At 50.7% G+C, this 15,673-nt stretch overlaps 1 protein-coding gene across 2 annotated transcripts in view; it reads left to right on the forward strand.

The window, feature by feature from the left end:
• Nucleotides 1-15,673, forward strand: part of kcnh6a (potassium voltage-gated channel, subfamily H (eag-related), member 6a) — a 557,988-nt gene that overhangs the window by 434,219 nt on the left and 108,096 nt on the right. The gene's annotated exons all lie outside the window — the stretch shown is intronic.

Here is a 15,673-nt window from a genome sequence, read left to right on the forward strand (position 1 = left end):
AGCAGGAGGGCCAGAGGACAGAGAAGGCAAGGCCAGAGGACAGAGCAAATAGGGCCAAAGGACAGAGCAGGAGGGCCAGAGAACAGAGCGGGAGGGCTAGAGGACAGAGCAGGAGGGCCAGAGGACAGAGCAGGAGGGCCAGAGAACAGAGCGGGAGGGCTAGAGAACAGAGCAGGAGGGCCAGAGGACAGAGCAGGCAGGGCCAGAGGACAGAGCAGGCAGGGCCAGAGAACAGAGCAGGAAGGCCAGAGGACAGAGCAGGCAGGGCCAAAGGACAGAGCAGGCAGGGCCAGAGGACAGAGCAGGCAAGGCCAGAGGACAGAGCAGGCAGGGCCAGAGGACAGAGCAGATAGGGCCAAAGGACAGAGCAGGCAAGGCCAGAGGACAGAGCAGGCAGGGCCAGAGGACAGAGCAGGTAGGGCCAGAGGACAGAGCAGGCAGGGCCAGAGGACAGAGCAGGCAGGGCCAGAGGACAGAGCAGGAGGGCCAGAGGACAGAGAAGGCAAGGCCAGAGGACAGAGCAAATAGGGCCAAAGGACAGAGCAGGAGGGCCAGAGAACAGAGCGGGAGGGCTAGAGGACAGAGCAGGAGGGCCAGAGGACAGAGCAGGCAAGGCCAGAGGACAGAGCAGGCAAGGCCAGAGGACAGAGCAGGCAAGGCCAGAGGACAGAGCAGGCAAGGTGGTTGTATACACTTAAGGCCAAGATAGATTTTTCTCTAACAAAGGGGCATGCAGAGGGGTAGGCTTGTGGACCTTGGGCCAGACTGAGATCAGCCATGGTATTATTGAATGGCAGACAGAGCTGGAGAGGATCAATACTTTGTTTGTGTGTACATTCACAGCTTTGTATTTGTTACCCATCCATCTTGCCTTAGAGTGAGTAATGATGAGCCATTACCCGGAAGCATGCAGCCCACACTGAGTGTCCCCACACCGAGTGCCCCCACACTGAGTGTACACACACCGAGTGTCCCCACACCGAGTGTCCCCACACTGAGTGCCCCCACACTGAGTGCCCCCACACTGAGTGTCCCCACACGGTGTGTCCCCACACCGAGTGTCCCCACACTGAGTGTCCCCACACCGAGTGTCCCCACACCGAGTGCCCCCACACCGAGTGTACACACACTGAGTGTCCCCACACGGTGTGTCCCCACACTGAGTGTCCCCACACTGAGTGCCCCCACACTGAGCGCCCCCACACTGAGTGTCCCCACACGGTGTGTCCCCACACTGAGTGTCCCCACACTGAGTGCCCCCACACTGAGTGTACACACACTGAGTGTCCCCACACTGAGTATCCTCACACTGAGTATCCCCACACTGAGTATCCCCACACTGAGTGCCCCCACACTGAGTGTCCCCACACTGAGTGTACCCACACTGAGTGTACACACACTGAGTGTACACACACTGAGTGTATCCACACTGAGTGTCCCCACACTGAGTGTACCCACACTGAGTGTACCCACACTGAGTGTCCCCACACTGAGTATCCCCACACTGAGTGTACACACACTGAGTATCCTCACACTGAGTATCCCCACACTGAGTGTACACACACGGTGTGTCCCCACACTGAGTGTCCCCACACTGAGTGTACCCACACTGAGTGTCCCCACACTGAGTATCCCCACACTGAGTGTACACACACTGAGTATCCTCACACTGAGTATCCTCACACTGAGTATCCCCACACGGTGTGTCCCCACACTGAGTGTCCCCACACTGAGTGTCCCCACACTGAGTGCCCCCACACTGAGTGTACACACACTGAGTGTCCCCACACTGAGTGTCCCCACACTGAGTGCCCCCACACTGAGTGTCCCCACACTGAGTGTACCCACACTGAGTGTCCCCACACTGAGTGTCCCCACACTGAGTGCCCCCACACTGAGTGTCCCCACACTGAGTGTACCCACACTGAGTGTACCCACACTGAGTGTCCCCACACTGAGTGCCCCCACACTGAGTGTACATACACTGAGTGTCCCCACACTGAGTGTCCCCACACGGTGTGTCCCCACACTGAGTGTCCCCACACTGAGTGCCCCCACACTGAGTGTACACACACTGAGTGTCCCCACACTGAGTGTCCCCACACTGAGTGCCCCCACACTGAGTGTCCCCACACTGAGTGTACCCACACTGAGTGTACCCACACTGAGTGTCCCCACACTGAGTGCCCCCACACTGAGTGTCCCCACACTGAGTGTACCCACACTGAGTGTACCCACACTGAGTGTCCCCACACTGAGTGTACCCACACTGAGTGTACACACACTGAGTGTACCCACACTGAGTGTCCCCACACTGAGTCTCCCCACACGAAGTGTCCCCACACTGAGTGTCCCCACACTGAGTGCCCCCACACTGAGTGCCCCCACACTGAGTGTACACACACTGAGTGTCCCCACACGGAGTGCCCCCACACTGAGTGTCCCCACACGGAGTGTCCCCACACTGAGTGCCCCCACACGGAGTTTCCCCACACTGAGTGCCCCCACACTGAGTGCCCCCACACCGAGGTGCCCCCACACTGAGTGTACCCACACTGAGTGTCCCCACACTGAGTGTCCCCACACTGAGTGCCCCCACACTGAGTGTACACACACTGAGTGTCCCCACACGGAGTGCCCCCACACTGAGTGCCCCCACACTGAGTGCCCCCACACTGAGTGTACACACACTGAGTGCCCCCACACTGAGTGCCCCCACACCGAGGTGCCCCCACACTGAGTGTACCCACACTGAGTGTCCCCACACTGAGTGTCCCCACACTGAGTGCCCCCACATTGAGTGTCCCCACATTGAGTGTACCCAAACTGAGTGCCCCCACACTGAGTGCCCCCACACTGAGTGTCCCCACACGGAGTGTCCCCACACTGAGTGTACACACACTGAGTGCCCCCACACCGAGGTGTCCCCACACCGAGTGTCCCCACACTGAGTGCCCCCACACTGAGTGTACCCACACTGAGTGCCCCCACACCGAGTGTCCCCACACTGAGTGCCCCCACACTGAGTGTACCCACACTGAGTGTCCCCACACTGAGTGTCCCCACACCGAGTGTCCCCACACCGAGTGCCCCCACACCGAGTGTACACACACTGAGTGTCCCCACACGGTGTGTCCCCACACTGAGTGTCCCCACACTGAGTGCCCCCACACTGAGCGCCCCCACACTGAGTGTCCCCACACGGTGTGTCCCCACACTGAGTGTCCCCACACTGAGTGCCCCCACACTGAGTGTACACACACTGAGTGTCCCCACACTGAGTATCCTCACACTGAGTATCCCCACACTGAGTATCCCCACACTGAGTGCCCCCACACTGAGTGTCCCCACACTGAGTGTCCCCACACTGAGTGTACCCACACTGAGTGTACACACACTGAGTGTACACACACTGAGTGTATCCACACTGAGTGTCCCCACACTGAGTGTACCCACACTGAGTGTCCCCACACTGAGTATCCCCACACTGAGTGTACACACACTGAGTATCCTCACACTGAGTATCCCCACACTGAGTATCCCCACACGGTGTGTCCCCACACTGAGTGTACCCACACTGAGTGTCCCCACACTGAGTGCCCCCACACTGAGTGTCCCCACACTGAGTGTCCCCACACTGAGTGTACCCACACTGAGTGTCCCCACACTGAGTGCCCCCACACTGAGTGCCCCCACACTGAGTGTCCCCACACGGTGTGTCCCCACACTGAGTGTCCCCACACTGAGTGCCCCCACACTGAGTGTACACACACTGAGTGTCCCCACACTGAGTGTCCCCACACTGAGTGCCCCCACACTGAGTGTCCCCACACTGAGTGTACCCACACTGAGTGTACCCACACTGAGTGTCCCCACACTGAGTGCCCCCACACTGAGTGTCCCCACACTGAGTGTACCCACACTGAGTGTACCCACACTGAGTGTCCCCACACTGAGTGTACCCACACTGAGTGTACACACACTGAGTGTACCCACACTGAGTGTCCCCACACTGAGTCTCCCCACACGAAGTGTCCCCACACTGAGTGTCCCCACACTGAGTGCCCCCACACTGAGTGCCCCCACACTGAGTGCCCCCACACTGAGTGTCCCCACACGGAGTGTCCCCACACTGAGTGCCCCCACACGGAGTGTCCCCACACTGAGTGCCCCCACACTGAGTGCCCCCACACCGAGGTGCCCCCACACTGAGTGTACCCACACTGAGTGTCCCCACACTGAGTGTCCCCACACTGAGTGCCCCCACACTGAGTGCCCCCACACTGAGTGTACACACACTGAGTGTCCCCACACGGAGTGCCCCCACACTGAGTGCCCCCACACTGAGTGCCCCCACACTGAGTGTACACACACTGAGTGTCCCCACACTGAGTGCCCCCACACTGAGTGCCCCCACACTGAGTGCCCCCACACCGAGGTGCCCCCACACTGAGTGTACCCACACTGAGTGTCCCCACACTGAGTGTCCCCACACTGAGTGCCCCCACATTGAGTGTCCCCACATTGAGTGTACCCAAACTGAGTGCCCCCACACTGAGTACCCCCACACTGAGTGTACCCACACTGAGGTGCCCCCACACTGAGTGCCCCCACACTGAGTGTCCCCACACGGAGTGTCCCCACACTGAGTGTCCCCACACTGAGTGCCCCCACACTGAGTGTCCCCACACTGAGTGTACACACACTGAGTGCCCCCACACCGAGGTGCCCCCACACTGAGTGCCCCCACACTGAGTGCCCCCACACTGAGTGCCCCCACATGGAGTGTACACACACTGAGTGCCCCCACACTGAGTGTCCCCACACTGAGTGCCCCCACACTGAGTGTACACACACTGAGTGTCCCCACACTGAGTGCCCCCACACTGAGTGCCCCCACACTGAGTGTACACACACTGAGTGTCCCCACACTGAGTGCCCCCACACTGAGTGTACACACACTGAGTGCCCCCACACTGAGTGTCCCCACACTGAGTGCCCCCACACTGAGTGTACACACACTGAGTGTCCCCACACTGAGTGCCCCCACACTGAGTGTCCCCACACTGAGTGTACACACACTGAGTGTCCCCACACTGAGTGTCCCCACACTGAGTGTACACACACTGAGTGCCCCCACACTGAGTGTCCCCACACTGAGTGTACACACACTGAGTGTCCCCACACTGAGTGTACCCACACTGAGTGCCCCCACACTGAGTGTCCCCACACTGAGTGTACCCACACTGAGTGCCCCCACACTGAGTGTCCCCACACTGAGTGCCCCCACACTGAGTGTCCCCACACTGAGTACCCCCACACTGAGTGTCCCCACACGGAGTGTCCCCACACTGAGTGCCCCCACACTGAGTGTACACACACTGAGTGCCCCCACACTGAGTGTACGCACACTGAGTGTACACACACTGAGTGTCCCCACACTGAGTGCCCCCACACTGAGTGCCCCCACACTGAGTGTACACACACTGAGTGCCCCCACACTGAGTGTCCCCACACTGAGTGCCCCCACACTGAGTGCCCCCACACTGAGTGTCCCCACACTGAGTGCACCCACACTGAGTGCCCCCACACTGAGTGCCCCTACACTGAGTGTACACACACTGAGTGTCCCCACACTGAGTGTACACACACTGAGTGTCCCCACACTGAGTGTACACACACTGAGTGCCCCCACACTGAGTGTCCCCACACTGAGTGCCCCCACACTGTGTGCCCCCACACTGAGTGTACCCACACTGAGTGCACCCACACTGAGTGCCCCCACACTGAGTGCCCCCACACTGAGTGTACCCACACTGAGTGTCCCCACACTGAGTGCAATCCACCCTAATGTTAACCAGGCCTTTGGCCATGCAACAGTGAAAGAATGATGTGAAAGTTCCAACGCAGGACGTTGTGTGTCACGGAGGGGCGACTGTATTTGATGGTGTTCCCATGTATCCACCTGCCTTTACCTTTACCAGTGATAGAGGTCAAAGGTTTAGAAGGGACTGTGCACAGACCCTTACTGAGTTGTTCGGAGTCAGCATTGTTTGTGGGTGAGGTAGTTGGTTAGCTCGCTGGGCTGCTGGGTTATTGTGTAGATGTTTTGTTACCATGCTGGGTAACATCAGTGTGACTGCTGTGAGGCACTGTTGTTCTCTCCCGCTTGGTTTTTATGTGGGTCTGGCCTGTTGGGGTGAGTGTCACTTTTGGGTCTTTGGCTGTAGCAGTCTATACACTGGGTCTATCACTGTGTTTGTTGATGGCCTTTTTGGTATAAGATCAGGCTTCCAAGAACTCCTTTTGTGTCTCTTTGGTTGGTTTGTCCTGGAATGGTTAATTTGTCATAGTGGAATTGATGGCTCTTTTGTTCTGTGTGTATGGAGATGAGGCAGAGTGAATCATATTGTTTGGTTGCCAGTTGGTGTTCGTCAAGTCAGGTAGCAAATTTCCTTCCTGTTTGTCTGTTGTTGTGCTTGCGCAGTTATTGCAAGGGATTTTGTTGAACACGTTGGTGCAATATGTTGTAGGTATGGGGTCCTTTTGTCCTGGTAAGTAGTTGGCGTAGTGTTGGTTGGTGCGCTACCATGATACTTAGTGGTCGTAACAGCCTGGCAGGTGATTCTGATATGGGTTCAAATCATGGGAGGTGGCCAGTGTGCTGGTAGGGTACAGTGTCGTCTTGGCATTGTCTGTTGGACAGGCATCGGCAGACAATGACAAATTAACTATTCCAGGACAAACCAACCAAAGAGACACAAAAGGAGTTCTTGGAAGCCTGGTCTTATACCAAAAAGCCCATCAACAAACACAGTGATAGACCCAGTGTATAGACTGCTACAGCAAAGACCCAAAAGTGACACTCACCCCAACAGGCCAGACCCACATAAAAACCAAGCGGGAGAGAACAACAGTGCCTCACAGCAGTCACACTGATGTTACCCAGCATGGTAACAAAACATCTACACAATAACCCAGCAGCTCAGTCAGCTAACCAACTACCTCACCCACAACCCAGCTTCACGAAAACCTTATTATTTGTTGTTTTATCAAATGAATAGTTGAGATCCCAGCTCAGGTCCTTTGGACAGCATCCGTAATCACTTCCTTCCAATTCATGCACAGCCCCATTATCCCTTCTCAATATCTTCGGCCGCCTGACCGATCTCCTAACCCGATCGATATCAGCTCCACCTTCAGCTGTGGGTTTTTGATGTGAATGCCTTCTGGAAGTTTATATAAATAACATCCATGGCAACCACTCTGTGCTGAACTCCAGCTGCTTCCTCAAATGATTGGACTGAATTTGTTAAGATGTGATTTGCCCTTTAATAATCCAGGTTGGCTCTCTCGAATCAGCCTGCATTTCTCTCAAAGCTCATTCACTCACTCGAACCTCGATGATTGATCTCTTTAATTCCACCACAACAAACATTTGAGCACAGGCTTATAATTCCCTGGCTTATCTACCTCATTTTTAAAAACAGAATGGAGATACACTTCATAGAATCAGAGTAAAATTACAACATAGGTATGAAAAGTTTGAGTTATAAAGGAAGGCTAGATAGGCTGGAGGAGAATAGGACAATAAGCAGTGACCTGAGAGAAGTCTATAAAACAATGAAGGGTATAGATAGGGTTAATGGGGGTTGTCTTTTCCATTGGGTGGGGGATTTCCACACTTGGGAGTACGTTTTTAAGGTGAGAGCAGAAAGATTTAAAAAAGACACAAGGGGCAATTTATTTACACAGAGAGTGTTTAACATGAACTTTCTGAGGAAAGGATTCCCTACAGTGTGGAAACAGGCCCTTCGGGCCCAACCAGTCCACACTGACCCTCCAAAGAGTAACCCACCCAGCCCCATTTCCCTCTGACTAATGCACCTAACACGATGGGACAATTTAGCATGGCCAATTCACCTAACCTGCACATCTTTGGATTGTGGGAGAAAACTGGAACGCACAGAGGAAACCCACACAGACACAGGGAGAATGTGCAAACTCCACACAGACAGTCTCCTGAGTCTGGAATCGAACCTGGGACTCTGGTGCTGTGAGGCAGCAGTGCAGCCTGAAGTGGTGGATGCGGGTACAGTTATAACATTTAAAAGACATTTGGATAAGTACATCATCCCCATACCTAAGGAAGCACATGCAATGTGCCTTAATGACTGCTATCCCGGGACTCTGACCTCATTAATCATGAAGTGCTTTGAGGAGCTGGTCATGGCCAATGTCAACTCCGGACTCCCAGCCTACCTTGATCTCCTACAACTTGCCGACCAGCATAACAAGTTCACAGCGGATGCCATACACCTAGTCCTGCATTCATCTCTGCAGCATCTGGACAAGGACACCTACTTCAGATTCCTGCTCACTAACTGCAGTTTTGTCTTCAACAGTATTATCCCCTCCAGACTGATCTCAAACCTCCAGGATCTTGGTCTCAGCTCCACCCTCTGTAACTGGATCCTTAGCTTTCCGACACACGGAAGATAGGTAACTACACCTCCTCCACAATAACACTCAACACTGGAGTCCCCCCAAGAATATGTTCTCAGCCCTCTACCATACTCCCTGTTCACTCACGACTGTGTTGCCAAATTCTGAACGAATGCCATAAGTTCGCTGATGACACCACCGTAGTAGGCCGGATGTCTAACAACGACAAGTCAAAAAACAGTTGGGAGATAGAGGGTTTAATGAGGTAGTGCAATGAGAACACTCTCTCTCCCAACGTTGGCAAAATTAAACAACTGATCATTGACTTTAGCAAGAAAGGATGAGAACACGCCCCCATCAACATCAACGGAACTGAGGTTCAAGCTTCTGTATCTCCTGCCTGAAGGAAGAAGATGGAGGGAAGTGTTCCCAGGTTGGGAGGGGTCTTTGATAATGTTGTCAGCTTTTCTGTAACAACGAAACATATAAATGGAGTCCATGGATGGAAGGTCCATGGAAAGCCGGGAGAGCGCCCTACTTCCTCAGGGTTAGGATATCTGGTCGGGTTGGACCGAAGGATCTGTTTCCATGCTGTACATCTCTATGACTCTATGACTCTACGACCTATCCTGGTCTTCCCATGTCATTGCGACAGACAAGAAGGTACAACAACGCCTCTTCTTCCTCAGGCAGCTCAGGAAATTCGTCATGTCCATAAGGACACTCACCAACTTCTACAGATGCACAATTGAAAACATACTGTCCAGGTGCTTAACAGCCTGATATGGCAACTGCTCTGCCCAGGAAACTACAGAAGGTGGTATGCACAGCCCAGACCAGCACAGATGCCAACTTCCCGTCCATGGACTCCATTTACACAGCGAGTTGCTGCAGAAACGCTGACAACATTATCAAAGACCCCTCCCACCCCAGTAACACTTCCCTCCATCTTCTTCCTTCAGGAAGGAGATACAGAAGCTTGAAGATGCACACCAACAGGTTCAGGAACACCTTCTTCCCTGCCATTATTAGACTGTACATTGTGACTCTTGGGGTTTGTGTACCAAGGATTTATGCACAACTGGATGCAGCCACACACACACAATGATGGCCGTCAAGACGAGGGCGAGATAAGGACCCCCCTCCCCCAGCTTACCAAATGGTGTCCCTTCAGACACAGTCCATCTTTGACCACCAGGTGAAGTGGAAGATGGATCAGGTGACTGCAGCAGGTTTTTTTTTAATCATTTCAATGCGATGCGGGCATCGCTGGCTGGGCCCAGCATTTATTACCCGTCCCTAGTTGCCCCTTGAGAAGGTGGGGGTGAGCCATCTACTTGAACCGCTGCAGTCCATGTGCTGTGGGTTGACCCACAATGCCCTTAGGGAGGGAATTCCAGGATTTTGTCCCAGCATCCGTGCAGGAACGGTAATATATTTCCAAATCAGGATGGTGAGTGGCTTAAAGGAGAACTTGTAGGGGGTGATGTTATCAAGTATTTCCTGCCCTTGTCCTTCTAGATGGAAGTGGTCGTAGGTTTGGAAGGGGCTGTCTGAGGATCTTTGGTGTATTTCTGCACCTCGTAGATGGTACACACTGCTGTTACTGAGTATCAGTGGTGGAGGGATTGAATGTTTGTAGATATATTGCCAATCAAGTGAGTTGCTTTGTTCTGGATAGTGTTGAGCTTCTTGAGTATTGTTGGAGCTGCACCCAACCAGACACATGGGGAGTATTCCATCACATTCCTGACTTGTGCCTTGGAGATGGTGGATAGGCTTTGGGGAGTCAGGAGGTGAGTTACTCGCTGCAGCATTCCTAGTCTCTGGATCTGCTTTTGTAGCCCCTGTGTTTATATGGTGAGTCCAATTAAGCTTCTGGTCAATGGTAATCCACAAGGTGTTGACAGTGGGGGATTTTGTATTGGTAACACCATTGAATGTCAAGGGGCAGTGGTTAGATTATCTCTTATTGGTGATAGTCTTAGCCTGGCATTTGTGTGGTGGGAATGTTACCTTGCACATTTCAGCCCAAGCCTGGATTCCTGAAGAAGGGCTGATGCCCAAAACATCCATTCTCCTGGTCCTTGGATGCTGCCTGACCTGCTGCGCTTTTCCAGCAACACAATTTCAAGCCTTGGATATTGTCCAGATTTGTTTCATTTGAATATGGACTGCTTCAGTACCTGAGGAGTTGTGAATAGTGCTGACCATTGTGCAATCATCGACGAACATCCCTACTTTTGACCTTATGACAGAGGCAAGGCCATTGATGAAGCAGCTGAAGATGGTTGGGCCTAGGACACTACCCTGAGGAACTCCTTCAGAGATGTCCTGGAGCTGAGTGAACTGACCTCCAACAATCACAACCATCTTCTCATGTGTCAGGTATGATTCTAACTACCAGAGAATTAGCCCCCTGATACCCATTGATTCCAGTTTTGCCAGGGCTCCTTGATGCTACACTCAGTCCAATGCAGCCTTGATGTCAAGCACTGTCACTCCCCCCTTCCCTCTGGAATTCAGCTCTTTTGTCCATGTTTGACCCAAGGCTGGAATGAGGTCAGGAGCTGAGTGACCCTGGGGGAACCCAAACTGGGAGTCACTGAGCAGGTTATTGCTGAGCAGGTGCTGCTTGATAGCTCTGTTGATAACCCCTTCCATCAATTTACTGATCATAGAGAGTAGACTGAAGGGATGGGAATTAGCTGGGTTTTTCCCACATTGTTGGGTAAATGCCAGTGTTGGAACTGTACTGGAACAGCTTGGCGAGGGGAGCAGCAAGTTCTGGAGCACAAGTCTTCAGTGCCCTTGTCAGAATGTTGTCAGGGCCCATAGCCTTTGCAGCATCCAGTGTCTCCAACCATTTTTTGATCTCGCATGGAGTGAATCTAATTGGCTGAAGACTGTCTGTAATGCTGGGGTCCACTGGAGGAGGCCGAGGTAGATCACTCACTCGGCACTTCTGGCTAAGGTCTGATATTATTGATTTACGACATTCACTCCTATAGCCGAAGGCCTTCAGGGTTAACTGGTGTTCTGTCATTAATTTCTGTCTCATCCCGTTAAAGTCAGTCTCAAAATAACCAGCTGAATTAATGCTCTGCTTTACAAACCTAACGTTAAATTCAATCATAGAAAAGAAAGCAGATGCTGGAAATCTGAACCAAAATTAAATTCAATCATATTATTATTTCCTGTATTCAAATATTCTTCATGTCTGATTTACGTTCAATGTTCATTATGTGGTGTGGAAGATGTTAACTTTAACTGGATGGGACAGAACATTCATCATCACAGCAAGTGGTGCAATGTCAAAGGTTCCAGCTGTTTTCTCATTACCTCTGCAAATATTACTTACTCTTGAAATAAAAACAAGGTCCTAGAGTGTATTTATATTGGATTACTCCCGGTGCTACGAGCTAGTGAGGGCAGGAATAGGAGGATAGAGCAGATGAATGTATGGCTGAGGAGCTGGTGTATGGGAGAAGGATTCACATTTTTGGATCATTGGAATCTCTTTTGGGGTAGAAGTGACCTGTACAAGAAGGACGGATTGCACCTAAATTGGAAGGGGACTAATATACTGGCAGGGAAATTTGTTAGAGCTGCTAGGGAGGATTTAAACTAGTAAGGTGGGGGGGGGGGGGGGGGGGGGGGGGGGGGGTTGGGGGGGGGACCCAGGGAGATAGTGAGGAAAGAGATCGATCTGAGATGGGTACAGCTGAGAACAGAAGTGAGTCAAACAGTCAGGGCAGGCAGGGTCAAGGTAGGACTAATAAATTAAACTGCATTTATTTCAATGCAAGGGGCCTAACAGAGAAGGCAGATGAACTCAGGGCATGGTTAGAAACATGGGACTGGGATATCATAGCAATTACAGAAACATGGCTCAGGGATGGGCAGGACTGGCAGCTTAATGTTCCAGGATACAAATGCTACAGGAAGGATAGAAAGGGAGGCAAGAGAGGAGGGGGAGTGGCATTTTTGACAAGGGATAGCATTACAGCTGTGCTGCGGGAGGATATTCCCGGAAATACATCCGGGGAAGTTATTTGGGTGGAACTGAGAAATAAGAAAAGGATGATCACTTTATTGAGATTGTATTATAGACCCCCCCAATAGTCAGAGGGAAATTGAGAAACAAACTTGTAAGGAGATCTCAGCTATCTGTAAGAATAATAGGGTGGTTATGGTAAGGGATTTTAACTTTCCAAACATCGACTGGGACTGCCATAGTGTTAAAGGTTTAGATGGAGAGGAATTTGTCAAGTGTGTACAAGAAAATTTCTGATTCAGTATGTAGATGTACCTACTAGAGAAGGTGCAAAACTTGACCTACTCTTGGGAAATAAGGCAGGGCAGGTGACTGAGGTGTCAGTCGGGGAGCACTTTGGGGCCAGCGACCATAATTCTATTCATTTTAAAATAGTGATGGAAAAGGATAGATCAGATCTAAAAGTTGAAGTTCTAAATTGGAGAAAGGCCAATTTTGACGGTATTAGGCAAGAACTTTCGAAAGCTGATTGGAGGCGGATGTTCGCAGGTAAAGGGACGGCTGGAAAATGGGAAGCCTTCAGAAATGAGATAACAAGAATCCAGAGAAAGTATATTCCTGTCAGGGTGAAAGGGAAGGCTGGTAGGTATAGGGAATGCTGGATGACTAAAGAAATTGAGGGTTTGGTTAAGAAAAAGAAGGAAGCATATGTCAGGTACAGACAGGATAGATCGAGTGAATCCTTAGAAGAGTATAAAGGCAGTAGGAGTATACTAAAGAAGGAAATCAGGAGGGCAAAAAGGGAATGAGATAGCTTTGGCAAATAGAATTAAGGAGAATCCAAAGGATTTTTACAAATATATTAGGGACAAAAGGGTAACTAGGGAGAGAATAGGGCCCCTCAAAGATCAGCAAGGTGACCTTTGTGTGGAGCCGCAGAAAATGGGGGAGATACTAAATGAGTATTTTGTATCAGTATTTACTGTGGAAAAGTTAGGGAAGATATAGACTGTGGGAAAATAGATGGTGATGTCTTGAAAAATGTCCATATTACAGAGGATGAAGTGCTGGATATCTTGAAATGCATAAAAGTGGATAAATCCCCGAACTCTGTGGGAAGCTAGAGAAGTGATTGCTGGACCTCTTGCTGAGATATTTGCATCATCGATAGTCACAGGTGAGGTGCCAGAAGACTGGAGGTTGGCAAACATGGTGCCACTGTTTAAGAAGGGCGGTAAGGATAAGCCAGGGAACTATAGGCCGGTGAGCCTGATGTCAGTGGTGGGTAAGTTGTTGGAGGGAATCCTGAGGGACAGGACGTACATGTATTTGGAAAGGCAAGGACTGATTCAGGATAAAAGAAATAGTTAACATGGCTTTGTGTGTGGGAAATCATGTCTCACAAACTTGATTGAGGATTCTGAAGAAGTAACAAAGAGGATTGATGAGGGCAGAGTGGTAGATCTGATCTATATGGACTTCAGTAAGGTGTTCGACAAGGTTCCCCATGGGAGACTGATTAGCAAGGTTAGATCTCATGGAATACAGGGAGAACTAGCCATTTGGTACAGAACTGGCTCAAAGGTAGAAGACAGAGGGTGGTGGTGGAGGGTTGCTTTTCAGGCTGGAGGTCTGTGACCAGTGGATTACCACAAGGATCGGTGCTGCATCCACTATTTTCTATCATTTACATAAATGATTTGGATACGAGCATAAGAGGGACAGTTAGTAAGTTTGCAGATGACACCAAAATTGGAGGTGTAGTGGACAGCAAAGAGGGTTACCTCAAATTACAACAAGATCTGGACCAGATGGGCCAATGGGCTGAAATGTGGCAGATGGAGTTTAAATCAGATAAATGTGAGGTGCTGCATTTTGGGAAAGCAAATCTTAGCAGGACTTATACACTTAATGGTAAGGTCCTAGGGAGTGTTGCTGAACAAAGAGATCTTGGAGTGCAGGTTCATAGCTCCTTGAAAGTGGAGACACAAGTAGATAGGATAGTGAAGAAGGTGTTTGGTATGCTTTCCTTTATTGGTCAGAGTATTGAGTACAGGAGTTGGGAGGTCATGTTGCGGCTGTACAGGACATTGGTTAGGCCACTGTTGGAATATTGTGTGCAATTCTGGTCTCCTTCCTATCAGAAAGATGTTGTGAAACTTGTAAGGGTTCAGAAATGATTTACAAGGATTTTGCCAGGGTTGGAGGATTTGAGCTACAGGGAGAGGCTGAACAGGCTGGGGCTGTTTTCCCTGGAGCGTCGAAGGCTGAGGGGTGACCTTATGGAGATTTACAAAATTATGAGGGGCATGGATAGGATAAATAGACAAAGTCTTTTCCCTGGGGTTGGGAGTCCAGAACTAGAGGGCATACGTTTAGGGTGAGAGGGGAAAGATATAAAAGAGACCTAAGGGGCAACTTTTTCACACAGAGGGTGGTACGTGTATGGAATGAGCTGCCAGAGGAAGTGGTGGAGGCTGGTACAATTGCAACATTTAAGAGGCATCTGGATGGGTATATGAATAGGAAGGGTTTGGAGGGATATGGGCCAGGTGCTGGCAGGTGGGACTAGATTGGGTTGGGATATCTGGTCGGCATGGACGGGTTGGACCGAAGGGTCTGTTCCCATGCTGTACATCTCTATGACTCTATGCTGCTTTGTACAAATTATTGTAGAAACCCTTAAATAGACCAAAGGAATTCCCCACCTTCCTGACTAGTGACTTTGTTCTCTCCAATTTGTACAAAAGGTTCTGATTCTTCTTAAAACCGTTGTATGAATTAAAAATCCCTTTTAACTTTATTGCTGCTATCAATAAATAACTCTTGCTGCAGTTTTCATTTCCCTCTTGCCTGTCAATTCTAACCCTAAAGTCCTCACCAAATATTTGACCTTTATGTGTGTCCGCTATTGATATTGAATGGCAGCATTTGAGATGGATTTTCATGTGGGTTTAACACTGTCAGTCACAAGTTAGTTTCATTACCTTAGAAAAGCAGTTCATGCTAATTTCTTTTCTGCCTTGCCTTCCTGCTTCTGCTGCCTGGTCTTTTTATTTTCTCACTGGAGTAATAAGCATCAGTTGTAGTTCAGTGGTAGCGTCGGTTCCTCTGAGGCAGCGGTGTGCGTTCAAGCCTGGCCTCTTAGATTTGGCATGTAATCCAGGCCCTCACTTCAGTCTAATGCCTGAGGGAGTGCTGCACTGCTGGTGGGGACATGTTTCTAATGCT

This window comes from Chiloscyllium punctatum, chromosome 42, assembly GCF_047496795.1.
Source record: "Chiloscyllium punctatum isolate Juve2018m chromosome 42, sChiPun1.3, whole genome shotgun sequence".
Taxonomy (NCBI): Eukaryota; Metazoa; Chordata; class Chondrichthyes; order Orectolobiformes; family Hemiscylliidae; genus Chiloscyllium; species Chiloscyllium punctatum.